This window comes from Natrix helvetica (assembly GCF_964273705.1).
Source record: "Natrix helvetica genome assembly, chromosome: 2".
NCBI classification, from domain to species: Eukaryota; Metazoa; Chordata; class Lepidosauria; order Squamata; family Natricidae; genus Natrix; species Natrix helvetica.
Window position 1 is genome coordinate 148,475,461 of NC_138552.1, and position 9,859 is coordinate 148,485,319.

A 9,859-nucleotide genomic window follows, 5' to 3' on the forward strand; every position below is an offset into this window, starting at 1 on the left:
TCAAAATCATTCTTTTTCAGTCCTGAGTTTTGGCCAAACACCATGCAGAGTTTGGTAATGAGAAACTACCTCAGATCTCACTGTTATATTTTCAAGTACAATTTAAGGAAAATTCAAAGTTGGGAGCAGCAGGGTCTTCAAGTAAAACAATGCAGGAACCCACAGTGGCTTCCTCACTCCCAGCGGCAAAACCAGGAGGAATAGGGGCCATAGCCCCATTTTCTATAACTTTACGATCTCCCCTGCTGAAACTGTATTGACATTTTATATGGTTCAGAATTAATTGCTACAGGAAGCCATTTTGTTTCTCAACTTTTTTCTTTTATAAGAGGCCACTTTATTCCTTAACTACCAGAGGGGTCAAGAGGGTGTTTTTTTTCCCTCGGGAGAACATATTACACACCTTTCTTTAGTATTATTTTAAAAACCCTACTTTCTGCATTTCCAAAATGTGCTGTTCTTCTAAACTCTATGCCATTTTTGAGCTACAAAGACGTGGGAGAGTTTTGTCTTTAGAAGAAGTTCATTGTCTTACTGTATTCTCTAAGATGACATAAAGTTATCTCTTTCTATCTTATTCTCCTATTTTCCAAAAGCTTCTTCTTAATGCAGTGGTTCTCAACCTGTGGGTCAGGACCCCTTTGGGGGGTCGAACAACCCTTTCACAGAGGTCGCCTAAGACCATCGGAAAACACATATTTTCTATGGTTTTAGGAACTGAGACACCAATTTTATGGTTTGGGGTCACCACAACATGTGGAACTGTATTAAAGGGTCGCGATATTGGGAAGGTTGAGAACCACTGACTTAATGTATTTCTATTATACACATTTCTAGCACAAACTATTTTCATATTCCTAAGAAAACCTCTTAAAGCTGCATTCCAGCAGCCCAGGCCAACATTGTCTTCGTTTAATGTTAAACTGAGTTAGGATCTGAGTGGGAGATAGTGTATATGTTTCCTAAGAGGTCCCTAAGGGGGCACGCATAAGCACACCAGCGTGCCTACCATTCCTGTCCTACTGTCCCCATTGATATGTACTCGTGGCCATGTTGTACTTATTTAGATCCATCTATTTGTACCAATCTCATGCGAAAATGTCCATGTCTATGCTAATACCTGTTAACTTGTACATGTTGACAAATAAAATAAAAAAATAACAGGATGATAGGCTAGAGTGGAAGCAGAAATAAAACAAAGCCACAAAATCTACCCAAAATTGTTTCTATATCATTGCCAGGAGAATAATAGAAATGTGTCCATGAAACCGTCTGGAGGCAAATCTGAATTGATGGAAACTTTGCTTTATTGTATGTTAGAGGATGTTTCTGAATGCTTCCATCTGGCTTGAATGCAGCATTACGTAATTACACCCAAGACTTGCCTGAGATCTTGTAGTAGGTGAAAAAGAAGCCTATGCTCAACAAGATATTAGAACAGTGTTTCTCAGCCTCAGATAATTTTTGATGTATGGACATCAGCTCCCAGAATCCAGCATCCACATCTTAAAGTAGCTAAAGTTGAGAAGCAATAAGACATGCAACTATTGGATAGGAACTAATGTTGCAGGGTGAGAAACACATTCTAACAATTAACTTTGCCAACTGATTTCTCCTGAAAAAGATATTATCTATTTATTTTAACCCAGCCCCTTCAGTCAGATTTTTGCTGTTCTTTGCCAACATCTGATTCCTAAAATTTCAACTGTTGACCTGACAGTGGCAGGATCAGACATGTAAATCTCAAATAGCTCTCTCTCTCTCTCTCTCTCTCTCTCTCTCTCTCTCTCTCTCTCTCTCTCTCTCTCTCTCTCTCTCTCCTTCCCTCCCTCTTCTTCCCCCTCCCCCTGTCTCTCTCCCTCTCTCTTCCACAGAGAGTATTTTTCCATGCATAGTTAATTGTTTTTTCCCTGTTTTCTGATGGGTTCATATATGTGGAACCAGCTTCTGAAACATCAGTGCTCTTCAAAATCTGGGCACCAATATTACCCCTGTGCCCTGTTTCCACCAGCTTTTGCGCCAGTATGTCTCAATCTTTCTTGGATCTCATGTGCTTTGCTTCATTCTGTAAATCATTCCTTCACTTTTAAATAGATTTTGCTACCTTTTGAAAGGACTTGATTATGCCCAAATTGACATATATTACCACTTTGCTGGCAGGTTAGTAGACCAAATTAAGCAGGTAGAATTTTATTGATATCAGTAGAAAATTCTGAAAGGTATATGTAACTCTGTTGCTAAACTCAATTGTTTCTTTCAAAAACCTTTTGTTTTTCTTCCTTTAGTATACATACATATCCATATAATTAGAAGCCTATTATCCCAAATACCCTGTTTCTTGTTAATTGTTAACCAATCTGGTTCCAAATGAACATTCCTAAATGTTTCCTACTTAAATGAATGTTTCTTAAAAATATTTAACAGTGGGTTTTATTTTTCTAATTTATCCATACCATTTGTGTAGTGTTTTTCTAAAGACTCAGTATGATCTACAATTAAAATCACAAAACAAATACAAAAAACAAAATATTTAACAATAATTAAAGTTTGAACTCCAACAGGCTTTAATCCACTGATCTGCAAAAGGCTCTAACGTGTGTTATTTAGAATAGGAAATTTGTAAATACACAATTGGATTCCTGGCTACATTTCTGCAAATGGAGTCCGTCCATGAAAAATCAAGGGCAAACCACAGGCTACATATTGCTTCCTTTTTTTTTAATGCCCCAGAGCAGCAAATTACCAAACAATACAAACACACTCACAAAACAGCATTGATTTTTTTGTTTTGTTTTTTAAATAAGTGAAACATGACTCTGATATACATAACAAATTTGTTTTTCTGTTTATTGTTTTTTCATCTGCAAAATGGTTGCTCACCCCTGCTTGAAGGAATGATTCTTGGTTTCTAGCTGATTCTCTGCAAGATTTTGAACTATTTAATGGTCTGGAAAACTAAGATGTAAAGACACCTGTGAAGGAATGGCAAAACTTTAGTTCAGAAAGAGGAGCACACAGATTAGTATAAATAGGGTATCACTTGAATTATTGCACTTGCTTAAACCAATCTCTATATGCCAGAAGCTAAAATCTCTCTGAGAGTAGTTACTATCTTCTTATCTTGTAAAATGGTGTCGGAAAGCATGTGGAAGATTGCCTTCTCCTCTGATCATTTGCTTTCTATATGAATCTCCTTCAGCCATTTTTTTCAATGCTTATTTAGTGATAAGTAAATTTTATAGTTTTTACAGGATGCTGCTGTTTAGCCATCCTGTTTATGTAGGAGAGGAGAGCAGTGGAAATCTATGGTTCGATCCTTGGAATGGAAGAGCCACTGTGCGCACTCACATTTGCAAACTGGTAGGGAAGGTAAGTGAATACCACCCCTGAATACATCAATAATAAATGGTAATAAAAAAATGAATAATGGATATATTTAGGACAACAAAGTGTGGAAACTAAGGTCTAGTCAGTTTCAGGCAGCAGCTGCTCACCATCTGGAGGGTTCTACTCAAGTAATTAAGATCACAGAGCTATACTGTGGAGAAAAGCAGCTCAGGAAGAGACACCTTGTTTAAACAATCTCTCTGCCCTGCAAGGGAGAAAAACATGGAGGAAAAAAGAATCAAGCACATGATAATGTAGAAGAGAATTTACTCCATTTATAATTACAGCTGGGACTGGTATCTCTTTGAATTTTGAAAACTTTATTTGTTGCCTCTAAACCCGAAACTGGCAGGGCAAGATGGCACACTTCCGTTGTCTTTATGAAATGTGAAATCTGACTCCATCTTTAAAGCTCCAGGCTTCCGATCTTTGTCTCCGTGCTACTCAGATAAATCTCTTGTTGATTGTCGTCTTTTGATCTCCCTGGAGTGAAAAACTTTGCTCTACTGCCAGGGCTAATAGAAAAAATTCTCTCTTGCCTGGACCTTCTGTCTCCTGGACTCTCCTGGCTGTTCTGCCTCTCTGACTGACCATTCTTTATACTGACTGAACTCTCTACTCTATAAATAATGGCACCTAAAAAACCACCTCCTGGAAAGCCTGGCTTTGCTGCCTCTGCCCCGACATCTGCAACCTCCAGTCCTAGTACACAATCAATGATAACAGCTTTGATGCAACCTAAATCTACGGAGATGGAGTTTCAACAAATGTTCCAGCAACTCCTACAGGGACAAGAGGAAATAAAGAAACAACTGAAGGAGATGAAAGAAGAAATTAAAGAGAACCAGGCCAAAATTAATAAGAACTCACAGAGATTGGACCTTTTGGAGGGCGGGGCGGCTGAGATGAGGGAGGGGATGGAAGGGATGCAGAAGGGAAACAAAGAACTTGACACCCAGCAGATGAAAATAGAGTTTGAGAGAATGTCCTTTTATCTTAGATTTCAAAATGTGATGGAGGCAGATGATGAAAACATAAGGGACATCATGACAAACATCTTGGCTGAATACATCCAGAAAGAGAAACAACAGATGGGGTGGGAAATAGACCTGGCTTATAGAGTGAACTCAACTTACGCTAGAACACACAATGTTCCCAGGGAGGTACACATTAAATTCCTTAGAAAAAGCACAAGAGATGAAATCCTGAGTGCACCTTAGATTCCAAAATGTGGTGGAGACAGATGATGAAGATATAAGGGACATTATGACAAGTATTTTGGCTGAATACATTCAGAAAGAGAAACAACAGATGGGGTGGGAACTAGATTTGGTTTATAGAGTGAACTCAGCCTATGCTAGAACACACAACGTACCCAGGGAGGTACACATTAAATTTCTCAGAAAAATCACAAGAGATGAAATTCTGAGTGAACAAAGTGGGCAAGCTTTGAAATACCAAGATAGGGAAATAACCATTCTGAAACAGATCCCTAAGAAAGTGAGGGAAAAAAGAAAATGCTATTCGCAATTAGTGAATAAATTATACCAGAAGGGGGTGTGGTTTAGATGGTTGATGCCTGAAGGTATGCTAATATTTTGGGAGGAGATAAGAGTTAGAATTAATACACCCATAGAGGCGCAGGCCTTTATGGAAAAAAACAAACTACTCCTAGAAAAATCAGATGACTTCTCATCAGATACACAAGACACGGGAGGGGCCGGAGCACTGTCGGCGGGGGGAGATGGGGCAACACTGAGAAAGCCCAGATCACAAAAATGAGCAAGAAAATTCACCTGATATAAACTGATTGAAATTATTAACTGAATTCATATGCTGACTATAAGTTACTATTTAATAATGAATTATGTGTAAATGTATGCTATGAGTATGGAGGGGGGGGCGCACCTACCGCACATTGCAGTTGCCAAAATTTGTAACTTTTCCCCTACCTTTTCCCTTTGTAAAATATCAAAAAAACCAATAAAACTTTGTTATATAAAAAAAAGAAATTATCTTCATCTCTGTTTACACATTTATAGATGCATGTGTATGGTAATATATACATAGATTATAATATCGGCATAGATATGGACAGGTGGGCATCTCCATAATGGATAGCTAAAAATCTTATTTTAACTTTTTTTAAAAGTTCAAGCAAACTTCTCAGAATCTTTGTTACTGTTTTAGATACAGTGGCTGCAATACATATACTTCTTTGCAGTACAAGTAGTCCTCATTTATTGAGCTTTGGTTGTGGTGAAATGGCTGTGTGTATGTGTGTGTGAAAGAGAGAGGGAGAGAGTGAAAAAGAGAGAGGAGATAATGAAAGAGAGGAGAGAGAGTAAAAGAGGGTGTGAGGAGAGTAAGAGAGAATGGGAGAGGGGGGAAGAGAGAGAGAGGAGAGAGACGGGGGTGGAGAGAGTGAGGGGAGTGAGAAAGAGGGGAGAGAGAGAAGTGGGGGAGATACCAGTCCCAGCTGTAGTTATAAATGGAGTAAATTCTCTTCTACATTATCATGTGCTTGATTCTTTTTTCCTGCATGTTTTCCCCCCTTGCAGGTCAGAGAGATTGTTTAAACAAGGTGTCTCTTTCTGAGCTGCTTTTCTCCACAGTGGAGCCTTGAGACTGCCTTGAGACCACTGGAGATCTTGACTTGGGGCTATGGACAGGCTTGAGCAGCCTGAGCAGGCACTTGGGGCTATGGACAGGCCTGAGCAGCTGCCCAGCCTAAAACAATCGGGCCAAGAAGCCCCCCCCACACACACATTAAGGAATTTATATTCACCTGGGACCATTTGAACCATCTTTCTCCCATTTACCATCTTTGCCTCTCTCCACCATTTGCGACACTTGAATACCTCCCATTTCCCCCCCCCTTCCTCTGAAGTTACCATCTAGACATTATTTACCATCTACTTGCCATCTATTACTTACCATCTTCCTCTGAAGTTACCATCTAGACATTATTTACCATCTAGACTTTAAGACTCTTGGTCCTCCATTGAGACCCTAGCCCTGCCGGCTATTACCTATTAACTTTGTTTTATGAGCACCTTACCCCACTGGGACTTTTAGTATTCAACAATTTACTCGAGGTTAGACCTGCTCCACCTGCGAGAAGCCCCTCTCTCACAGGTATGGCCCCTGGCTCTTTCAAGGGCCAGCCTTGATGACGGGTTTGTGAACCCCGAGAGGTGGAAGAAAAGGAAGCTGAGGGGCTTTTTATCAAAATGTTTTATTGTGTTTTTAGGGGGTTCTAGGAAGGGGAGGGGGGATAACCAGGCCAGGAGGGAAGCCAACGCCAGACGAACAGGTGAGTCTACGAAGGAAGTGAGCGGGGTGAGGGGGGAGAGGGAACAAGTTATTCCAGCAGAGGGTTGTTTTATTACAACGGTCGCGGGGAGGGGGGGATGCGAGGACAAGAAAAGATCGCAAGGTCGGTTGGGAGACCGTGGCTGCTGGCTACGCCCGGTCGTTTGTACCAACCCCCACAGCCTAGGTGGTCGGGAACTACAGAGCCAGGGCCTGAGGCTGATGCTCTGCAATGCAAGGTCCGTGACCAACAAGGCCCCCCTCATTAACGAGTTGATCTCGGAGGGGGAGCTGGACCTTGCAGGGATAACGGAGACCTGGTTGGGTCACGAGGGTGATTTACCCCTCGTAGAAATGTGCCCACCGGGTTTCCGTGCATTCCATCAGCCTCGGGCCCTGGGTAAGGGTGGTGGGGTGGCGGTAGTTATACGGGATTGTCTAGAGCCGAGGGAGTTCACTGTTCCTCAGATACCCGGGTGTGAGTCGCTGGGTATGAAATGGGGCCCAGGGAGGCAGTGGGGTCTGCTGATTGTATACTTGGCTCCTCGCTATACGTCAGCGGCCCTGCCCGAGCTCCTCGAGCTGGTCTCGGAGACGGCGGTTGAGATACCCAAACTTCTGGTTATGGGGGATTTCAACCTGCCGTCGACGGGAGCAACGTCCGAGGTGGCTCGGGAGTTCATGGCTTCCATGACAGCCATGGGCCTGACCCAACTAATTCAGGGCCCCACACACGAAGGCGGCCACACACTGGACCTTGTTTTTGTATCTGAGCAGTGGACGAGTGATCTGGGAATAGGGGATTTAGAGATTACGCCCCTGTCATGGTCAGATCACTCATGTCTCCGGCTGGACTTCCCTGGCGCTACCCTCCACCGCGAGGAGGCAGAGCCAGTTTGTCCAAGCTGGTACCGCCCCAAGCACTTGATGGAACCGGATAGGTTCCAGACGGAGCTTGGGCCTTTACCTGTAGCCCTGACCCGCGCTCGGTTGAAGGACCTAGTCGACGCCTGGAATAGGGCGACGGCGGGGGCCTTGGACCGGGTTGCGCCTCTGCGAACTCTCCTATGGCAGCGACCCACCCGGACTCCCTGGTACACCGAGGAGCTTAGGGTGATGAAGCGCCATAGGAGACGTCTAGAGAGCAGGTGGAGGTCCTCACGTTCCGAATCTGACCGAACACAGGTAAGAGCCTATTTACGGACCTACCTTGTGGCATTGAGAACGGCCAAACGTAGACATTGTGCCGCTCTCATTGCGTCTGCGGATAACCGCCCTGCCGCCCTGTTTAGGGTGACCCGCTCTCTCCTGTCGCAGGAGACGTGGGAGGCACCCTTGCAGGGAAGAGCAGAGGAGTTTGGGGAATATCTGCAGGACAAAGTCGCTCAGATCCGGAGCGGATGCCCCCCCCCCAGTGGACCGGACGAGCCGTCATCAGTGAGTCTTGTGAGCACACTCTGGGAGGAGTTTGACTCTGTTGCCCTCGAGGATTTAGACGGGTTGCGTGGACGGCTGCGACCCACCACATGTTCAATGGACCCCTGCCCCTCCTGGTTGGTACTGGCATCCTGGGAGGTGACGCGAGGCTGGCTTCTGGGCCTGGTGAACGCCTCATTGAGTGAGGGTTCCTTACCGACTGCCTTGAAAGAGGCGGTGGTGAGGCCCCTGCTCAACAGGCCTTCACTTGACCCAACGGAGCTAGCTAATTACCGTCCAGTCTCCAACCTCCCCTTTTTAGTGAAGGTTGTTGAGAATGTGGTGGCGCAGCAATTTCCACGTCGCCTCGACGAATCCGTATATCTAGACCCACGCCAGTCCCGCTTCCGACCCGGGCACAGCACCGAGACAGCCTTGCTCGCGTTGGTGGATGATCTCTGGAGGGCCAGAGATAGAGGTTGCTCCTCTATCCTGGTCCTATTAGACCTCTCAGCGGCTTTTGATACCATCGACCATGGTATCCTACTGCGCCGGCTGGAGGGGATGGGAGTCGGAGGCACCGTTTTACGGTGGTTCGGCTCCTACCTCTCCGGCCGGATGCAATATGTGTTGACTAGGGGGCAGAGGTCGACCCCGAGGCCACTCTCTTGTGGGGTGCCACAGGGGCCGGTCCTCTCGCCCCTTTTGTTCAACGCATATGTGAAGCCGCTGGGTGAGATCATCCGTGGTTTTGGGGTTGAGTACCATCTGTACGCTGATGATACTCAGTTGTACATCTCAACCCCAAGCCACCCCAACGAGGCTGTCGAAGTGATGTCCTGGTGTTTGGAAGCTGTCGGGGTCTGGATGGGGGACAACAGACTCAACCCCTCCAAGACTGAGTGGCTGTGGCTACCGGCACCTCGGTTCAGCCAGCTGATTCCATCACTGGCCATAGGGGGCGAACAATTGCCCCCTGTGGAACGGGCGCGCAATTTGGGCGTCCTCCTAGATGCCCAGCTGTCAATGGATGATCATGTGGCAGCCGTGGCAAGGGGGGCGTTCCACCAGGTTCGCCTGGTGCGCCAATTGCGCCCCCTTCTGGACCGTGATGCCCTACGCACAGTCACTCATGCACTGGTGACGTCTCGCCTGGACTACTGTAACGCTCTCTACATGGGGCTTCCCTTGGGACACTCCCAAAGACTGCAGCTAGTCCAGAACGCAGCCGCGCAGGTAGTCATGGGGAGTACTAGGTACTCCCACGTAACACCTCTCCTGCGCGAGCTGCACTGGCTGCCTGTGGTCTTTCGGGTGCGTTTCAAGGTTCTGATCACCATCTTTAAAGCACTCCATGGCATAGGGCCTAGTTACCTGCGGGATCGCATCCTCCCACATACATCCCCGTGGCCAATTCGCTCTCACAGGGAGGGCCTTCTCCTGGTGCCGTCCACGAGGCAATGCCAACGGGCGACACTGAGGAGTAGGGCCTTCTCTGTGATGGGCCCAACCCTCTGGAATGACCTCCCCCCCGACATTAGAACCACTACTGACCTCCGCTCCTTCCGACAGAAACTGAAGACACACCTGTTCCGACTGGCTGGTCTGGCATAATTTATAACGTCTACCTCCTGGCATACACATTCTTACTGGTTTTTAGAGGGATAGTGTTTTAAATTTAACCTGATATGACATTGGGATTTTAAACTTTTGTATCGATTTATTTATTTAGCTGTACAGT